Source organism: Triturus cristatus, chromosome 1_1 (assembly GCF_964204655.1).
Source record: "Triturus cristatus chromosome 1_1, aTriCri1.1, whole genome shotgun sequence".
NCBI lineage: Eukaryota > Metazoa > Chordata > Amphibia > Caudata > Salamandridae > Triturus > Triturus cristatus.
Genome location: NC_140579.1, coordinates 210416572 through 210433368, shown reverse-complemented (window position 1 = coordinate 210433368; position 16797 = coordinate 210416572). Strand labels below are relative to the sequence as shown.

The 16797-nt window shown below is 50.5% G+C and overlaps 1 protein-coding gene across 3 annotated transcripts in view; it reads left to right on the top strand.

The window, feature by feature from the left end:
- CDK18 (cyclin dependent kinase 18) overlaps positions 1–16797 on the top strand; it is a 1155230-nt gene that overhangs the window by 1042277 nt on the left and 96156 nt on the right. The gene's annotated exons all lie outside the window — the stretch shown is intronic.

Below are 16797 nucleotides of genomic sequence, written 5' to 3'. Positions count from 1 at the left end.
CTTGAAGATGAAGTGGACGCAGCTGTGGTCCGACCAGGTGAGTTCGGTGGTGTGGCTGAAGGTGATGTGTTTGCTGGAGGAGAAGATGGGGTCGAGCGTGTGTCCGGCGTAGTGGGTGGGTGTGTTGACTAGCTGATTCAGTCCCAGGTTGGTGAGGTTGTCCAGTAAGGCGGTGGTGTTGTTGTCGGTGAGGTTCTCCAGGTGAAAGTTGAGGTCTCCTAGGAGGATGTAGTCGGTGGACGAGAGTGCGTGAGGGGTGACGAAGTCTGCGATGTCTTCGCTGAACTTGGTGCGGGGTCCTGGTGGTCTGTACATGAGGGTGCCTCTGAGGGTGGTCTTGGGGTCGCTGTGGATCGTGAAGTGGAGATGTTCGGCGTCGGGGAGTGAATTGTCGGTGTTGGTTAAGATGCGGATGGAGTTTTTGTGTGCGATGGCGATGCCTCCTCCGATGCGGTTGGTGCGGTCTTTCCGGATGATTTTGTAGCCGTCGGGGATGGCTATGGCGATGTCGGGTGCCGAGGAGGGATTCATCCAGGTCTCGGTGAGGAAGGCGATGTCCGGGTTCGTAGAGTTGATGAGGTTCCACAGTTCGATGGCGTGCCTGTGGATGGATCGGGTGTTGACCAGGATGCAGTGGAGATTGCTTCCGGGGGAGTTGTTCTTGACGGGAGCGGTGTTGGTCCGTGGGCAGGTGAAGTGACAGTTGTTGCAGGTGAAGGGTCCGTGGGTCCGTTTAGGGTGGGCGCGGTAGCAGCCCGGAGTGCGGCCGGGGTTGAGGTTGACGAGGGTGGCGGAGTCGTAGGTCAGGCGGGGGGCGCGGGGGCCAGGGGTACGGGCGCTGAGCGCGGGCCAGGCGCGGACGGGCGCAGACGGGCTTGCCTTAGGCGCGCCTTTGGCGCGCCTTTGGCGCGCCCGCCATTTAAGGGGTAGCCGGGGAGGCGGGGTCAGCTGGGAGGCGGGAGGAGGACGGGTAGGGGAAAAAAGCAGCAAAAAAGCGGCGGCGGGAAAATGGCTCCGAAGGCGAGGAGGCCTAGAAAAATGAAAAAGGCGCAGAAAAACAGGAAAAACGAGGGGGAGACGGCGGGAGGGCAAGGGGGACGGCACTCAGGAGATGCAGGCACTCGGGGATACAGAAGGAAACCAGGGGAGCGCGATCACACAACACAGGCACTCGGGGATACAGAAGGAAACCAGGGGAGCGCGATCACACAGCACAGGCACTCGGGGATACAGAAGGAAAAAAAGGGGAGCGCGAACGCAGACAAGCGGCAACACAGGCACTCGGGGCACAGGCAGCGATGCAGGCAAAAGGAGAAGTCAGAACAGGGGATCTGGTGGCGCTGTGAGGACAGGGGAGCGACCTACCCTGGGGTCAGCGGATGTTGAGCCGGTACCGAGGCTCGAACCGAGATTCCCTGTTCCAAAATCGGCACTTCTGCCTGTTGTGCCACATCCTCTCCCTCATCAAAAGTTTCACTAAAGCACTTAAAGAGTACCCTGGTAGAGTGCCCACCAAGCCTGCCGGTCTTCTGCCAACTACCTAGGGAAAGAAGCCAAGCCATGTTCCCCTGACACTCGAACTCTCCAGTGATAACAAACAGCTAGAGCCCTCAGTGGAAAACCAGGCTCATTCGTGCCGAGCAAGCATGTATGCCACTGAAAACACTGCGCTTCACGAACGCGACACCACCCGACCACTGCCCAACAACGCTGCCTTGGAGCCGCAACTCCCATGCAGAATGCCGCTGCCCGCGTCCCACGCAGTGGGACATCAGCAGGGCAGCTCTCTAGTGGCCGCCCGTCGCAGCCTTCCCCTCCTTCTGCCTCCCCCTCCTTCTGCCTCGCGCGCGAGGCCACGCCCAGGGAGGAGATCTCCCTATGAGTGTGTAGGTGGAGGCGGGCCATTAGGGGGGGGCGAGGCTTGCCCCCCCTACATAGGCGTCCCTCTCGCCCAGTTCCTCCTCTGCTTCCTGCGCGCCGCTCCTGCCCGGACACGCGTATTTGCCCCTTGTCGTGTGTTCAGTCGCAGTTTGGACTCGTCGTCTCCGACCTTGCCATGCGCCGGGCCCTTAGTGGATGTTTTTGGAGGCTACGAGCAACGGTGAGTCTTGCACAACCCTCCCACCCCAGCCCCGTCCCTGGGCAGTACCAGGTGGACGGGGCCCTGTGGCTCGATGGTCACGGGTGGGGGGGGCGCAAGTGGGCTCCTGCGCGTCGGTAGGACGCTGCGGTCGGGGTTTTGGTGGCACGCAAATAGAACGGGGCAGTCTTGTAAGAGAGGCGCGATTTACAGGCTGGGAGGACGCGGGGTCGTTCGCGGGGCTCGGACGGTGTCGATCGTCGATTTGCGAGGAATCGTGCGCATGATGATGAGCGTTGGTGTCGGTGCAGAGCAGTAAAGGCTGTTTGAAACACTGATCCGCTTGCAAAGCCCCAAATACTTGTTAAGAAGGCTCCCACATGCATATTGATAAAGCTCCGGAAAATCGCCCCTGCCAGTGTGTATGCGATCTCTTGAATAGCAGCCCTACTTATCATGCTGGGAGATGAATTCCTTTTAAGGGGACACTGGACTGCACATTTGTAACGCCTCATTGGGAGCCTAAACCGCTGCCTGTGCAATCGTGCGCGTGCTCCTCGCCTTTGACCAGTCACCCTGCTTTGCCTGTGACAAGTGCACCACACACCTCTTTTACCTTCTGTGTAGTGTACGTTCCCCATTGAGCCCGGACTCCCTCCTATCGTCCTCGGTGCCAGAAGCCAGCCCCCGTCCTTACCGGGCTGTGTGCTCCAGTTCCTTTGGATCGATTTCCCGCCAGATAGAGCTGGTGGGCATGGTGGGCAGGTCATGTGCGGGGACCGGGGCTGGGGTCCTCAATCGTAATCTGGTCGGCGTGTTTGTAGTCTCGGGGCCGCGTCCGCATTGGGGCTTCGGGGCAAATCACTTAGTCTCCCCGTGCCTGCATATGTTTGTAAATACGGTGCTGCGCGCTTCAATACCTTCGGGTCGAGTTCCCGCTAGATGAAGCATATAGGCATAGATAGGAAATCGTATGCAAGGACCGAGGCCCAGGTCCTCTATTGCAATCTGGTTGGTGTTGCGAGTCTCGGGCCCGCGTCCGCATTCTGTGTTTCGGGGCAATCCACTTAATCACCCCGTGCCTAAATAGGGTGGTAAATACAGTGCTGCGCGCACCAATGCCTTCGGGCGTGTTCTCGATAGATGGAGCATTTGGGCATGAAGAGGTGTTTTTTGGGTCTCGGGGCCGCGTCCGCATGCGGTGATTCGGGGCAAGTCACGTGATCTTCCCGCGCCTAAATATGTATGCGGATGCGGTGCTACGCGCTCCGGGATCTTCCGGTCCAGTTCCCGCTACATGAGGAGAGGAGGATTAAAGAGCAGAACGTGTGGGGGGGGGGGGGGGGCCGAGGCTCAGGTCCTCAATCCGGGTGCGGGCTTTTGGAGTCTCGGGACCGCGTCCGCGACGATAGGCCGCCCGCTTGTTCTACTCGTGGGGAGCGATTGGGGTCTGACGGCCAGATTTCCGGCCGTGGTGCGGGAGACCAGGGTTCGAGCCTCGGGGTCGACTCGGCGTCATGGGATTCGGGGCGGGTCACTTAGTCTCCCCGTTCCTGGGTGTGATCGGTGCTTGGGTGGAGCGCTCTAGTGCCCGCGCTGGATGCCCCCTGCAGGCGGGGGTTCGGGTCGCGACCGGGTGGCGTCGTGCATCCCTGGGCACACCCGCGATCGTGCAGCGCACCCCCCCCCCCCCCTTGCGTCCAAAGCAAAGACGGGCTGCTTGGAAATTACATACATGGCGCGCACAAGGGAGGATGAGCTGAAAAGGGTACGATTGTAGAAAGGTTTCCGGAAGTCGAATGTGAATGGTGGTTATGGCCGTGGAATGAGCACTGCGTCTAAAAGATATCGGATGGCCTTGTTGCGAGCGGTCTCATCTGGCTGCGGGAACAGCGACAGTCACATGGGTCCCTGGTCTAAGTTCAGGTCAGTCACTCAAATAAGGAGAGCGGGACATTTGCGCCTAGGGGTAAGACAGAGGCCATCTTGGACAAGTAGCGCATACCTGAGCGTACATGCGTACATAGCGTTAATTCTGTGTTTGTTAGCTGTTAGCCGTGTTTATAGTGGAGGGTTTTTGACTTCGGTGTAGTTAGTGCAGAGGATTAATATGCCCGCCGCAAATAACGTGTGCCAAGTAGACTGCAGAGTGCGTGTGATGTAAATAGGGCAGCAGGTAGTCAACAGTGAACTACGATCGCTCATCCTAGAGCTGCATACACACCGCTGAGCATACATTATTAGAACATTGATTTATGTTGCAAAGAGGGATAATTGGGGTAGAAATCGACTGAGCTAGTGCTTCTCCATACCAAGCAGCCTTAAACTATACTGCCTGCCAGCAGGGATGACATGAGTCTCCGACACTTGGCTCAGGTAACATTTCCTGTACACAGATTCACATGCATATGATTGATTGGCCCGGCGGTTTTTGTGTGAGATGCAAAGTTCTCGGACACCCTACAATGCACCTGGGAGTGTGGTTATGGAAACTTGGTCAACTGTTAAAGGGGGCTAGTGAGAAGCCGGGGGGGAGGCGGTATTGGGGGGGCGCCAACAACATTCTTGCACGAGGCGCCACCATCGCCAAGGCCGGCATTGCCGTTTACCGCGAGAGTGCGTGAGTTCTACAAAACGTTTAGGGGCGTGCCGAATTACATTAAACATAACCGGCATAGCGCAGGATACAAACCAAATTATTTCCGGCAACTAATTATAATTTTCTAGGGATACCCTGGCCTTGTTCATACTCTCTACAGCACTTTGCTCTCATATCACCAGGTGTTATACCATTACCTACCTTTCGTGCGAAAGTGACCTTGGTGACTTTGCATATTATGAAACAGTGTTTTTATGGAGGAGGAAGAGGCTAAGACATATATAATGACATCGTGGCGACTATAGGGGGCCCTAGACTTACATAGACCATGGTGACGGTAATATATAAGTGGTGAGTCATAAGCCCCTGAGCATCTTTAAATGAAAGCAAACTAGATCTTCAATGAAAAGGAATTGGTCATCAAAGTGCAACAATATCCGAGGGTGGCAGCAGGTGTTATGTATCACTACAAGTCAATAGGAATAAAAACCCACATTGCTTATGCCCCTATGCAGTGTCTTATGCAGACTCCGGCGCCGCCGGCAATACAGCAGCTGTCCGTATGTATACAGGTAGGGCTTCTTCTTTGTGTTGTCAGTTAAATTAAATTTTGAGGGGCAGTTGTATCTACGCTGCACGGTCACAAAAGTCGTGAGGCCGCTTCATTCAGCCATGTCTCTGACACCATGCTATGCTGTGGCTCATTTTGTATATCCTTGGGCCGGCAACACATTCCTTCATCTCCAGCATGCTTTGCGGATTAATTGATTATATGAATGAAGTCGCATGTTTTAGCTCAAACTGAGCGACAGTTACTAATCGCAATGACATGGGTTCACACGCACTGGAAGGCCCCCCATTAAATTTATTCCCTGGTATCTTTGTCCCAAAATCCAGCATTTATTAGGATTATCGGGTACTAGGGGGGAATCTCGTTGGCATTAGTACCATGCCAGTTGGGTACGGAGGGACGAAGTTGTGTCCCAAGTGGTGAAACAGGATAAGGGAAGGTATATATGTAGATATATGTTCCCTGGCAGCAGGTGTACAAATACGCCAAGGTTCAGCCTAAAACCTAGTCTCAACCAGGATGCAATGGTCAGCTTGTGGAAGGGTGTAACACAGAAATTGAGCGACCAATGTTATTATTGTAAGTTCAACGCTTGAGTCAAGAGATGCTGCCGTCTCTCATCTTTGCCCTGCTATTAGAAAACAGCTGGGGTAAGGTTTCTCTCAAATTAGTCATAGTGGCAGCTTAGTGTATATAGAAAAGTCAGCAGCCTGTGCTGTGTTGAGGCAAGTTGTAGGCCTGGTTTTGTGTGTCATACATATCATCTTGAAGGTATTTTGTGAGTTCCACATTTAAGTCAAGAGATGCGGCTGCCTTTCATGTTTAGCCTTGCTATTCGGAAACAGCTGGTGTGATATTTTCTGCAACTCACTATATATATGTTATCTTGGTAGCAGGACTACAAATATGTCAAAGGTTCAGCCTAAAACCCAGTCTCAACCAAAGTGCAATGGTCAGCTTGTAGAAAGGTGTAACACAGAAATTGATCTACCAAGGTTATTATTGTGATTCCACGCTTAAGTCAATAGATGCTGCTGTCTTTCATCTTTGCCTTGCTATTCGAAAACAGCGGGTGTAATGTTTCTTTCAAATCACAGCCACAGTGGCAGCTTGGTCTATACAGAAAAGTCAGCAGCCTGAGCTGTTTTGAGACAAGCTGTAGGCCTGGGTCTGTGTGTCATACATAACATCTTGAAGGTATTTATTAGTGTGAGTTCCACGCTTAAGTCAAGAGATGCTGCTGCCTTTCATCTTTAGCCTTGCTATTCGGAAACAGCTGGCATAATGTTTTCTGCAACTCACAGTCATAGTGGCAGCTTAGTCTATACAGGACAGTCAGCAGCCTGAGCTGTTTTTGAGACATGTGGAAGGCCTGGGTTTGTGTGTCATACTTAACATCTTTGAGGTTATTCTCCCTGTTCCACAGGGAGGCCAGGGAAAGCACAGAGTGACATGGTTTACCGAGACTTAGCCTGGCTTGCCTCTTCTGCGACCTTTTGGAGTTCGTTTATGTATTTGTATGAAGGTGACAGAGGCAGTCACTGTTGTTTGATAGGCACCAGGGACAGATGACATTTAAGTGCATTGTGTGCTGGAAACTAAGGAGCGGGTCCATTTAGTAAGCACAAGGAGCACGGGGGCGTTTCTCGCTCTAAATGGAAAGTTGAGACGAGACAGTTAAGTTTCAGTGCAAGGCTACATTTGGTGGGGCAATTCCAGGCGTAAAGCATTTAGCCAGACAGCCCTGGGAATTAGGCAGGCGTACGATCAGCTAAGATTTTGTTCAAACTGAGGGAGAGCATATCGACCACAATTAATTGTGGAACCAGAAAAAGCTTTACAAAGCAATGCTGTAGAGTTCCGGTAGAATGCTGTATGGATAGGCTTCAGGGATAAGGCCATGACCTTTCTGGAAGGGGCATTCTTCTTCGACCTGCGTCGAACTGGGAAAGGAAGTAAGGCGGGCTGGATAACTCTTTATTCTACCTGCGTTGGCACATCTTGCCAGGCGTGATTGTCAAAATTTTGTGCCTTCAGCCAGCCTGGGTTAACACCCATCCTCTCCAAGCAAATTGTTCATGGTGACATTGTGCCGCATTTACACAGCCCAGTATTTGGCCCCTGGGGTTGTCAGTGTCGTGAATTACTAAATTTCACTGAACTGGAGGAGTGGCCGGGTTTTACACTAGCTGAAGTTTGGGAGTGCAAGCCTCCACCTAGGGGGTGGCTGGCTGAATTTGATGAACTACTTCAAACGTTTCACAGCACTGCAGGTGGGAGAGTGTCAATGACCTGTGCATACTTCAACCAGACACCCCAGAATGAGTGTCAACTACCTGTGCATACTTCAACCAGACACCCGTGAATGGCATGCCCTCATCTACATGGTAAAAATTGAGAGAGCAGAGAGCGACCATACCTCTTGAATTTGGCACCTGAACTTTATAGTAATGGAAGTGGCTTAACACCTTCTGAAATAAGCATGCCCAGAGATGTGCTGCTCTCCACTGACATTTGACAGGTTAATGGGCAAGGCTAGCGGAAAAGCCAGATGTATTGTCAGTATTTAAGGCGGACGTGACCCAGGTATTGGCAAGATAGAGACACCGCCAACCATGAGGATATGAACGAAATCATAACTGGGGCTCACAACAAATTATTTGATAAAATAAGAAGTTTCCCTTTCAAGCCACGATGTCGGTGCCACGACATACCTATAGCACAGCAACACCGGTATAACAAGGACTGTAGGCAAACCTAGTAACTCATTTCAGCAGCAATAAAGTCCAAAAGCTAGCTTCTATTCAACAAGCAAGGAAATTGTATACGCTGTCCCAGTGGAGAGTAAGAAAAGATTGGGATAAACAGCGGGACTAGTATAAGACTCTATCGTCCAATTTAATGTAACTTAATCTGCAAGTAGAAAGGCTAAAACGAGGAGAGGTTGCTAAGATATGAGTCAGTTTGTAGTAAACAATAGGATAATACGATGTGAAAGGAAGCAAATTTAGGTACCCATGATGTCAGCTTGTGTCTATATACGTAGGTAACCTGGTTAACCCACACGTTACCTTCACCCTGCTTATTGTGCTGTAGCTGTTGGGAACACAATTCCAAGCCAGGAAGGCACCTAATTTGGCCAATTGAAAAATCTTAATAGGATTGCAGGTCCATAAGCGCCTATTTCACCAATGCCTTGTTACCCATGCCATATTTTCCAGCCTGAGAAACAGATTTAGGTGTTGCTCTTCTCGCTCAGCCTCTCCTTGGAGCCAGGGAGGTGAGGAGCGTTCACAAATTTGGGTCCTCGAGCTGAGAGATGTATTCTTTCGCCGCTCAGTCAGTCATATTGGCTTTATCCGGAGTCATGATAAAGAATGCGTCCATTTAGCAGTTACGTCAAAATGTTTTGTCCTGCTGAGAAATCATGCAATCGCCGCAGCAGTAATTCAGGAACCATGACGCTATCTATACATCACCTTTGTAGACAAAGTGGAAGTTAAAACCTTTGTGCTAGGATATGAAGGGAATCGATGGATTGACGAATTCAGCTATGGTTCTGTTCTGGCTCCATATGTAGGTGCTAGATCTTCCCATAATTACGTTAGGAAGATCTGCAGTGGCTTCGCTAAGAAAGCTAGGAACACCAGTCACGTCTAAGCTGAACGGCAGCGGGGCCAAAAGATATCCTTTGTTAGTCTGCCTTGGGCTTCTGAGTAATGTTGCAAATTACTGCCGGCATTTACGGGTTACAGTACCGGACCCATAATTTAGCCCACTAAAAGCTGGCTCGCAGGGGCAGGGCACCTATAACAGCGAAGGGAGGAAGGGGGGGCTCTGGCAGCGACGGTAGCCTCCCCAGAGCTGTGGCGGAGTTACAGGGCGATCTGGAGGCAGACGGGTACAGTAAGGGTACCTCTGCGACAGGCGGTACAGTAAGGGTACCCCTGTCCGGCACAGTAAGGGTGCCCGAGCCAAGGTCCAGGAGCCGAGGGGGGCCCGTAAGATAACCCATTTATCGTCATACTTATGTTGTATGAAATAAACCTGCAGCAGTTCTTCACCCACAATGAAAGTGTCAGTGTAATCCTTGGGTGACGTCTGTGCATGCGTGTTGAATGAAGCGGATGACGGTGTGGTCACTAAGGGTGTGGTTCCTACACAGCGTCAGGCACAAACTTCCCCAGACAGCCCACAAACAACATGGCAGCCCCCGTTCGAGGCGCGTTTCCAACAGTGCCCCCTCACTAATGCACAGCGACGTAACCGCAAACAGTGGGCTGGGAGTTACGCAGTGTGTAGCGCTATCATGGTTGCCGTAGAGAGTATGTATCTTTGGTGTGTGGCGCCTCCGAGACATGACGCAGCTCTTAGTTGATGGCGAACAAGGGCTGGAGATAGTAGCTTGGTGATATCATGCAATTTCTCACCAGGAAGAGTTACGCCCGCACCCCCGCGAGCATTAATAGAAGATGGGGGAGGAGCGGGAAGGGCCCAGGCGCCACCTACGAAGCCCCCCCGTGCATCGCCGCAGAGGAGCCGGCTGCATCCGCACCAGCGGGCTCGCTTGGGTCAGTATCGGCATGCTCAAAGGGAGAGAGGGAAGGGCGCCGCGACTCGCGGCCCCCTCCCTCGACAAGTGGCAATGAGAGCCGGTGACTGCAGCTGCTGGGCCTTTACTGGCTGTTCCAGCCTGCCTCCACGCCCTTGCAATTACGAAACTTACATCGGACCAGAATCGGGGCTCGAGCCCGCACCGCGAGCGCGGTGACAATGTATGCGGGGTGGGAGAGGGTCCGGACGCTGAGCAAACGGCCACCCGCCTCTTCCAGTGCAACAACCCCTCTCAGCGCCATTCCGCTACAATGGAGCTTGACCCAGTATGGGGGAGCCGCCTAAATCCCCCCCCCCCCCCTTAGCAACACAAGTCCGGCAATGGCCGGGCAGCGCTTGTAGATAAGGGCTTGGGGGGGGACAAACAACTCACCACTCACTTGCAGCTCCCCCTGATGTGGCTGCATACCAGGCCACCGACGACCCTTCACCCCGCAGACCCGGCCAATACCCTGCCCAACCACCCTGCAATACACCCACATGGGCGCGCCACCGTCCCAGTCCGAGGATATAACCCTGGACCCCCGCTTCCTACCCCACTCGAGCGACCACTGGACGGGACACGGCGCCTCCCAGTCTGTAGCAGGCTCTGTACCGACCAGGGAGTGGGATGCTAACTCCGGGAGCTGAATCACCGCGCCCCAGGCAGATGGCACCCCAGGCAATGGCCCAGTGTTAATCGCCACACATGCTGAGCAGGGGCGGCTCTAGGCTCATGGTGGCCCTGTGCAGGGAGCGTAGTTAGGGGGCCCCGGAAGAGGGGGTCCGGGCGGGGCGGAGCTCAGGAAGGTGTTTTAATAAAACGTCCAGAAAAGGCGTTAGATGACCAGTACCTGCGGCTGCTCCTACCCTTCCGAATTCATCTCAGAACGATAACATTTAGGAGGAGGAGGGCATTGTGACACACGACGTGAGGGACTGGCACAGACGGCTGCAGGGCCATGACAGGGGGGCCCCGACCCACAGCCCCCCACAGAGAAAGAATTTGTGGCTCTTTGCCCGTAAACAGTAATATCGATACCATATCGAATATGGTGTCTTATGCATGACCATGTTCGTTGCAGACACTGCATAGCCGCCTCGTGACACAAGCGTTTAACTTTTGCCAAAATTTGCCGCTGCGTTTTGCCAGCTTTCGCTGTTTCACCCTTTCGAGTAAACTGGAAACCACGGACCAAGAGCACAGGTTGCAACAGAAAAAGCATGAGAGGCTACAAGAATTCAACTACTGCAATGTTAGTTCCATTATACAGGCTAATGCAAGGAAGGAGACGTTTGAGAATTTAAATAGGGCACCAGATGTATGCATGCTGGATGTGCCTGCATTTTGTACCATAAGAATGACAAGTAAAAGTCAGGAAAGTTATACAACTATCAACACAGAGGAAAAGCATCGGATTGGTGGGAAAGGGAACAACCTTGTGGTGCTCTAAAAGCTGACACTTAAATGGCTTTCTCATTGACTAATTTGACTACTGAAAATGTAAAATTACAAATGAATCCCTATAATTGAGAAATCTGAAATATATTTTTGGATCAACGGTACAGATATAAGAACAAAAAATTGAGTTTTCGATCCCTCGAAAGCCAAGTCTACTCTTTCCACGAGATCAGTGAAAAGCTAGAAAAAAAAAAGTATATGAAATAGATTACCATTTATAAGGAGCAGAAACTACAGATGTGCTCACAGTAATAGTATATATAATAAGGGTTCCTTCCTTTGAGCTCTTTGGAATAATGAATCAACCATGGAAACCTGTTTCGGAGTATCAGAGTGTTTGACATCGTTCAGCATTTCGTCCATTGTTTGCTCTTTTCGCCTTTGGCGTCCTAAGTGAGACGGGTATGACCAGACATGGGTCCTGTGCTTGCTATGCCACTGGATTTAAGTTAGCCTGACTGATGAAGGGTGATACCCCGAAACCAGTCCCAGGATGCTTCTTGCCTGGTCCACAGAGGACCTTGCCTAGCAGTTTGGCCTGGACTGTTCCCATGAAGAGCAGGGTTCCCATGAAGGGCGGGGTCAAGACTGATTTGCACATGGCTGGATCCAAACTGGGGTATCATGGTGAGCAAAAAAACAATGGGTGTAACCCACATCTGTGGCTGAGGGGTGAATGTTTGATAATGTTCCTCATTCCGTCCATCATCTTTTTGTGTTGCTATAGTCACCCTAAGAGGGAAAGGTATGCCCAGACGAGGGTCCAATGCTCACTGTGCCACTGGATTCAAGTTAGCCTGGCTGCTGAGGGGGGATACCCAGTAACCAGTCCAGAATGCTTGTTGTCCGTTCTTGGGAGGGCCTGGCCTGGAAGTTCGGGTTGGACTGTTCCCATGGGGAGCAGGGTCAAGACTGATTTGCAAATGGCTGGGCCCAAACTGGGGTGACTTGGTGAGCAAAAAAATTATGGATTTAACCCAGATCTGTGACTGGGAGTGAATGTTTGACAATCCTCAGCATTCCACCCATCATCTTTTTGTGTTGCTTACAAAGAGGATTACACTGAACTGAGCAGAGACTTTGCTATTTCACATTGAGGCTAGTATAGCCCTGACGCTAGTCACACCATATCAAAATTAGCAAAAAATGCGCAACATTCTGAGAAGTCACATAAATGTCCCTTTTAATCCTCAAGTACCAACAAAAGCATAACCAAAATGGGACACCAAGCGAAACACGTTCACTTTTTTTTTTTTTATTCTACTGCAGACCTCTCACACACAACTTGCTGATAGGGTCAATCAAAAGTGTGGTGGATAATCAGCATCTGAGAAAAGTTTCTCTCACCTATCTCAGCAAAAAAAAGACAGTGTGCAGGCATGTGGAATTCCTGTAGCCCGATGCCCATAACATATTGTTTTGGGTCAACGACAACAAGTTTTTATCTTTAAGTTTTCCACTGGATAATATGCCTAACCCCTTGCAGCATAAACACTTTAGCTGCAAGTGTACAGTAGCACAGTATGGATTGGTGTAACATGACTGTCTGCCAGCCACTAAAAACGAGATTTTAATCTATATGTGCAAGTTGGTCAAACTTGTAGAAATGATTCATGAATATTAAAACCTTTGCTATAAGCACAAGCACTCTAAGAAAATGCTGTGAGCTCAGATTGCCTTAATGACAGTGGTTCCGGTATAAAAATCTGAACACTTGTGTGCACGATGTAAAAATTGAGAAGATTTATAAATTATAATGCTGCTAGAATGATCCCTAACTCTATGCAAAATACATTCGGGAGCATAAAAGCAAGATTGGTTGTTGTCAAAGTAAAACGTACTCAAAAAATATGCACCATGATAAAATTATTTTGTGTAAATATTGTACAACTTTAAATATAACTTGTCTGAGAGACCATTTACTAAAACATGTTTGACGCATGCCAATTAAAAAAAAAAAGATGAATAATAGAGATTCGGTGTAAAACTCATGTAGGTACCTTATGGAAAAATAAACTAAACTAGGGGCTTGATTCTTTTTTTTTTTTTCTTTACTTAAAAAAAAATAATCACAAATGTGCACACAAAGGTACACGTTCTTGCATTGGTGCAGCTTTACAACTTTTAGGAAATCACAAGAGTCTACAGAGCCAAGCCTGGAAACAGTACTCTCAACAAACTTTTGTGAATTTCATTTTTGAATAAGCGAATATACAAACATTTATTTGCTTATGTAAAAATCTGCTGAGTGATTGCTCATTCAATTTCCCTACACTCCCTTTTTCCCACCATGGAAAATGTTTTATTCCTGCCCTTGACAGGAGTCATTTCCAACCTTTTCCAGTAGGGAGAGAGATTGGAGAGTGTTGAAGAATACCCTTAAATATGTGCGTTTGTGGATGTACACACTTATAAAGGTATTCCAACCCTGGAACTACACCATCCTGCTTCAATCCTTGTATGTAAATTTGTGATAGCAAAATCAGAACTTATCTTTCAAACCCTGATCAAAGCCCTGATAAAATCAGAGATGACATATTTAAAGTCTACATAATAATAAAGCTGGAGCAATTTGTCACATTACTGGAACCAAAAGGGACAAGTGGATTTTATTTTACAGCCCTCCGGAGTGAACGCACGGAAGGGCTGTTGTCTCGAAAGTGCATTACGAGCCCAATAACCACTGGATTAACCACTGACCCTGGGTTCTGGAGGAGTGTGCAACACACTGCAAAGCACTTCAGCGTCTCGTCAGGGAGAGTAGGCACTATATTAATACAATTGCAATCCAATACATATACAAATCATTCTAGCATTTCAATGGCATTAGACAAAAATGTAAATAAATGAAAAGCAAAAAGAAAAGGAGCCCAGTACACTCAGAGTAATTGTCAATGCTTATGACTTCTCCATGGAAATTTCTGTTACACCATCCAAACAGCGCGCGCACACACACACACGTGTGCGCGCATGCACACGCACACACACACACACCTTCTTCCATCTCTCTCCTTTCTTCCCTCTTTCGTGCCCTCTTCTCTCTTCCCCTTCTGTTTCCTCACTCCCTCATCTCCGACAGCTCTCTTCCTGTTTCTCCCTTTCCTCTCTCTCCATTCTCTCTCCCATACCTCTTTCTCGGTCTCCCTCTTTCGCTTTCCTCTATCTCTTTCTTATCACCCCCTTTCTCCACTCTCTCCACATTCTCCCCCTCTCTCGACCACCTCTCTGTCCTTCATGTCCCCTCTCTATCACCTAACCCCTCCCTTTGCTTTTTCTCTCATCCACTTTTCCAACTCCTCTCTCCTCATTATGCTCTTTCCTTCCGATGCCTTCCCTCCACCAAGGAAGTGCTTCTCTCTTGCTTCTCTCTCGCTGCTCCCCCACCTCTCTCCCTCTCTTTCCCAATTCTCTGTCTCTTTCTCTCCCACAGCTGTTTTCTCTTTTCCCTTTCGCCTTACTCTGTCCCTCACTGACCTCTCTCCTTCTCACTCTCACCGCTCTCTTTCTCACTGCCCTTTCTCTCGGTTGGTCTCTCTCTCCTGGCTTTCTCCCCATTCACCTCTAACCCCCTTCTATTTCTCACATCACTCTCTCGCTCTCTGATTCTCTTTCCTCTCTCCACCCCTCTTTCTCCTCTCCCCACCCTCCGGATGTCGCACCCAATCTCTCTCTGTTTCTTTTTCCTCCCTCTCTCTCTCTCTTATTCTCTTTCCTCTTTCTCTCCCCTCCTCCCTAGTTCTGTATCTCTTACCCTCTCTCTTTTTCTTCTCAATTCCCCTTCTTCCCCTCACTCCTCCTCCCCCCTCCCTTCTCTCATTCACACCCCCTCTCCCTCTACTTCTCTTTCCTCTCTCTCTCCCTCCAAACTCTTTTCCCTCACTACCCCTCTCTCCCGTTTTGTATCTCATCTCCTCCTCACTTTCTCCTCTTCCCCTCTCCCCTCCCCACCCGCTCTGTATGTCACCCCCTTTCTCTGTTTCTCTTTCTTGTCTCTCTCGCTCCATTCTCTCCTCACCTCTCCGTTTTGTATCTCATACCCCTCTTCCCCCATTCTACGCTCTCTCTCCCCCCTCCCTCTGTAATAGCTACCTATCTCTCCCCCGGATGCTACAAACTGCTTTCCAAAGCTTAATGTTTCTGGCCTCATTTACCATCCCCTACAAACGAATTACCAATCTCACACCTCCCATTGTCTCGCTTCTGAAATGAAAAAAAACACAACCAGCTGCTTTGCCGTTCGAAGCTGTTCTGAGTTTATTTAGGCGCTTCTGCTCAATTACAGACGGGACGTGGATGCGCTGCTCGGAGCCGGAAGCTCGCCTGTTGGTGCAACAAAGGCTTTGTCTGCTCCCAGCAGGCGAGACGAGCAGCCACGTTCATTATCACCCGCAGCATTATTAAGAATGCTCCATCAGGCCCCGGGGACAGGTCGTTTAAGGCTGCAGACGGTCGTCGGGCTCATTCCCTTGCGCCTCCGAGGGGCCGCCACGAATATGTACATCGTATCCGATTCTTTGTGGCGGCCCCTGGGGTTTGGCGGCCCTGTGCAGGTGCACAGCTTGCACATGCCTAAGGCCGCCCCTGTGTTGAGGAGTAGGGGGGGTGTAAAGAACTCACCGCACGGCCCCGCTCCCAGACCCGACGATGACACATACAAACGGCGTGAAGGATTTTCACAAAGAGAGTGCCAGGTGGGCAGGAGAGGTACTTATACCTGGCTCCCCGCACACTAGCGCGCTGGAAATGACGCGGGCGCGCCAGACCCAGAGGGCATTCCCAAAACACTAGACTGTCACCGTGTGCCATCATGTGGTAATAAGGCGGCCTCCCTCCTATGGTGGCCCCTTGCGTGGACCGCGGGCGGCCACACTCTACTGAATGACGCCCCCACTTTGAGAGACCCCTGCCTGACTGGCAGAGATTGGCTCGATGAAGTGTGCCCGCTGCTGCCGCTCAAGCATGTTTGCGAAAGCTGAATACTGGCTGGGTCTCCAAGCCGTTGCGAATCGTTTGCCATTTTTGTTTCAATTTGGGAGGGAGGGGTGGAGGGGGGGAAGCAGGCCACTGACAAAGTTATTGTGTGTAAAAGGCCGCTTTATTGGAAACAGGTGCACATTACAATATAAAATCCTTGGCCGAAACGCCTTCCAAAACTAGACCTCACTAAATATAACATGCCTAGCCCCGCCCCCGCCCCCTCCCCTAAATACCTTCGAGCCCGCCCCCGCCCGTACATTACAACATTACAACAATATAAAACATTATAAAACATTACACTCCTGTATAACCCCCCCCAACAATCTCTAAATCCAAACCTTCTGTTAACCAAAACTCCCCTGCCTGCCCCTTTACAGCTATCGGCCCCCAAACTGTGTAACCTAACTAAACTTACCAACCTAACCTTTCCCTGTCGATAACCCAACTCAACAACATAACTCCACCAACCTCCGGTAAAACTGACCAGAATTCACCATAACCCCCGCACAGCACCT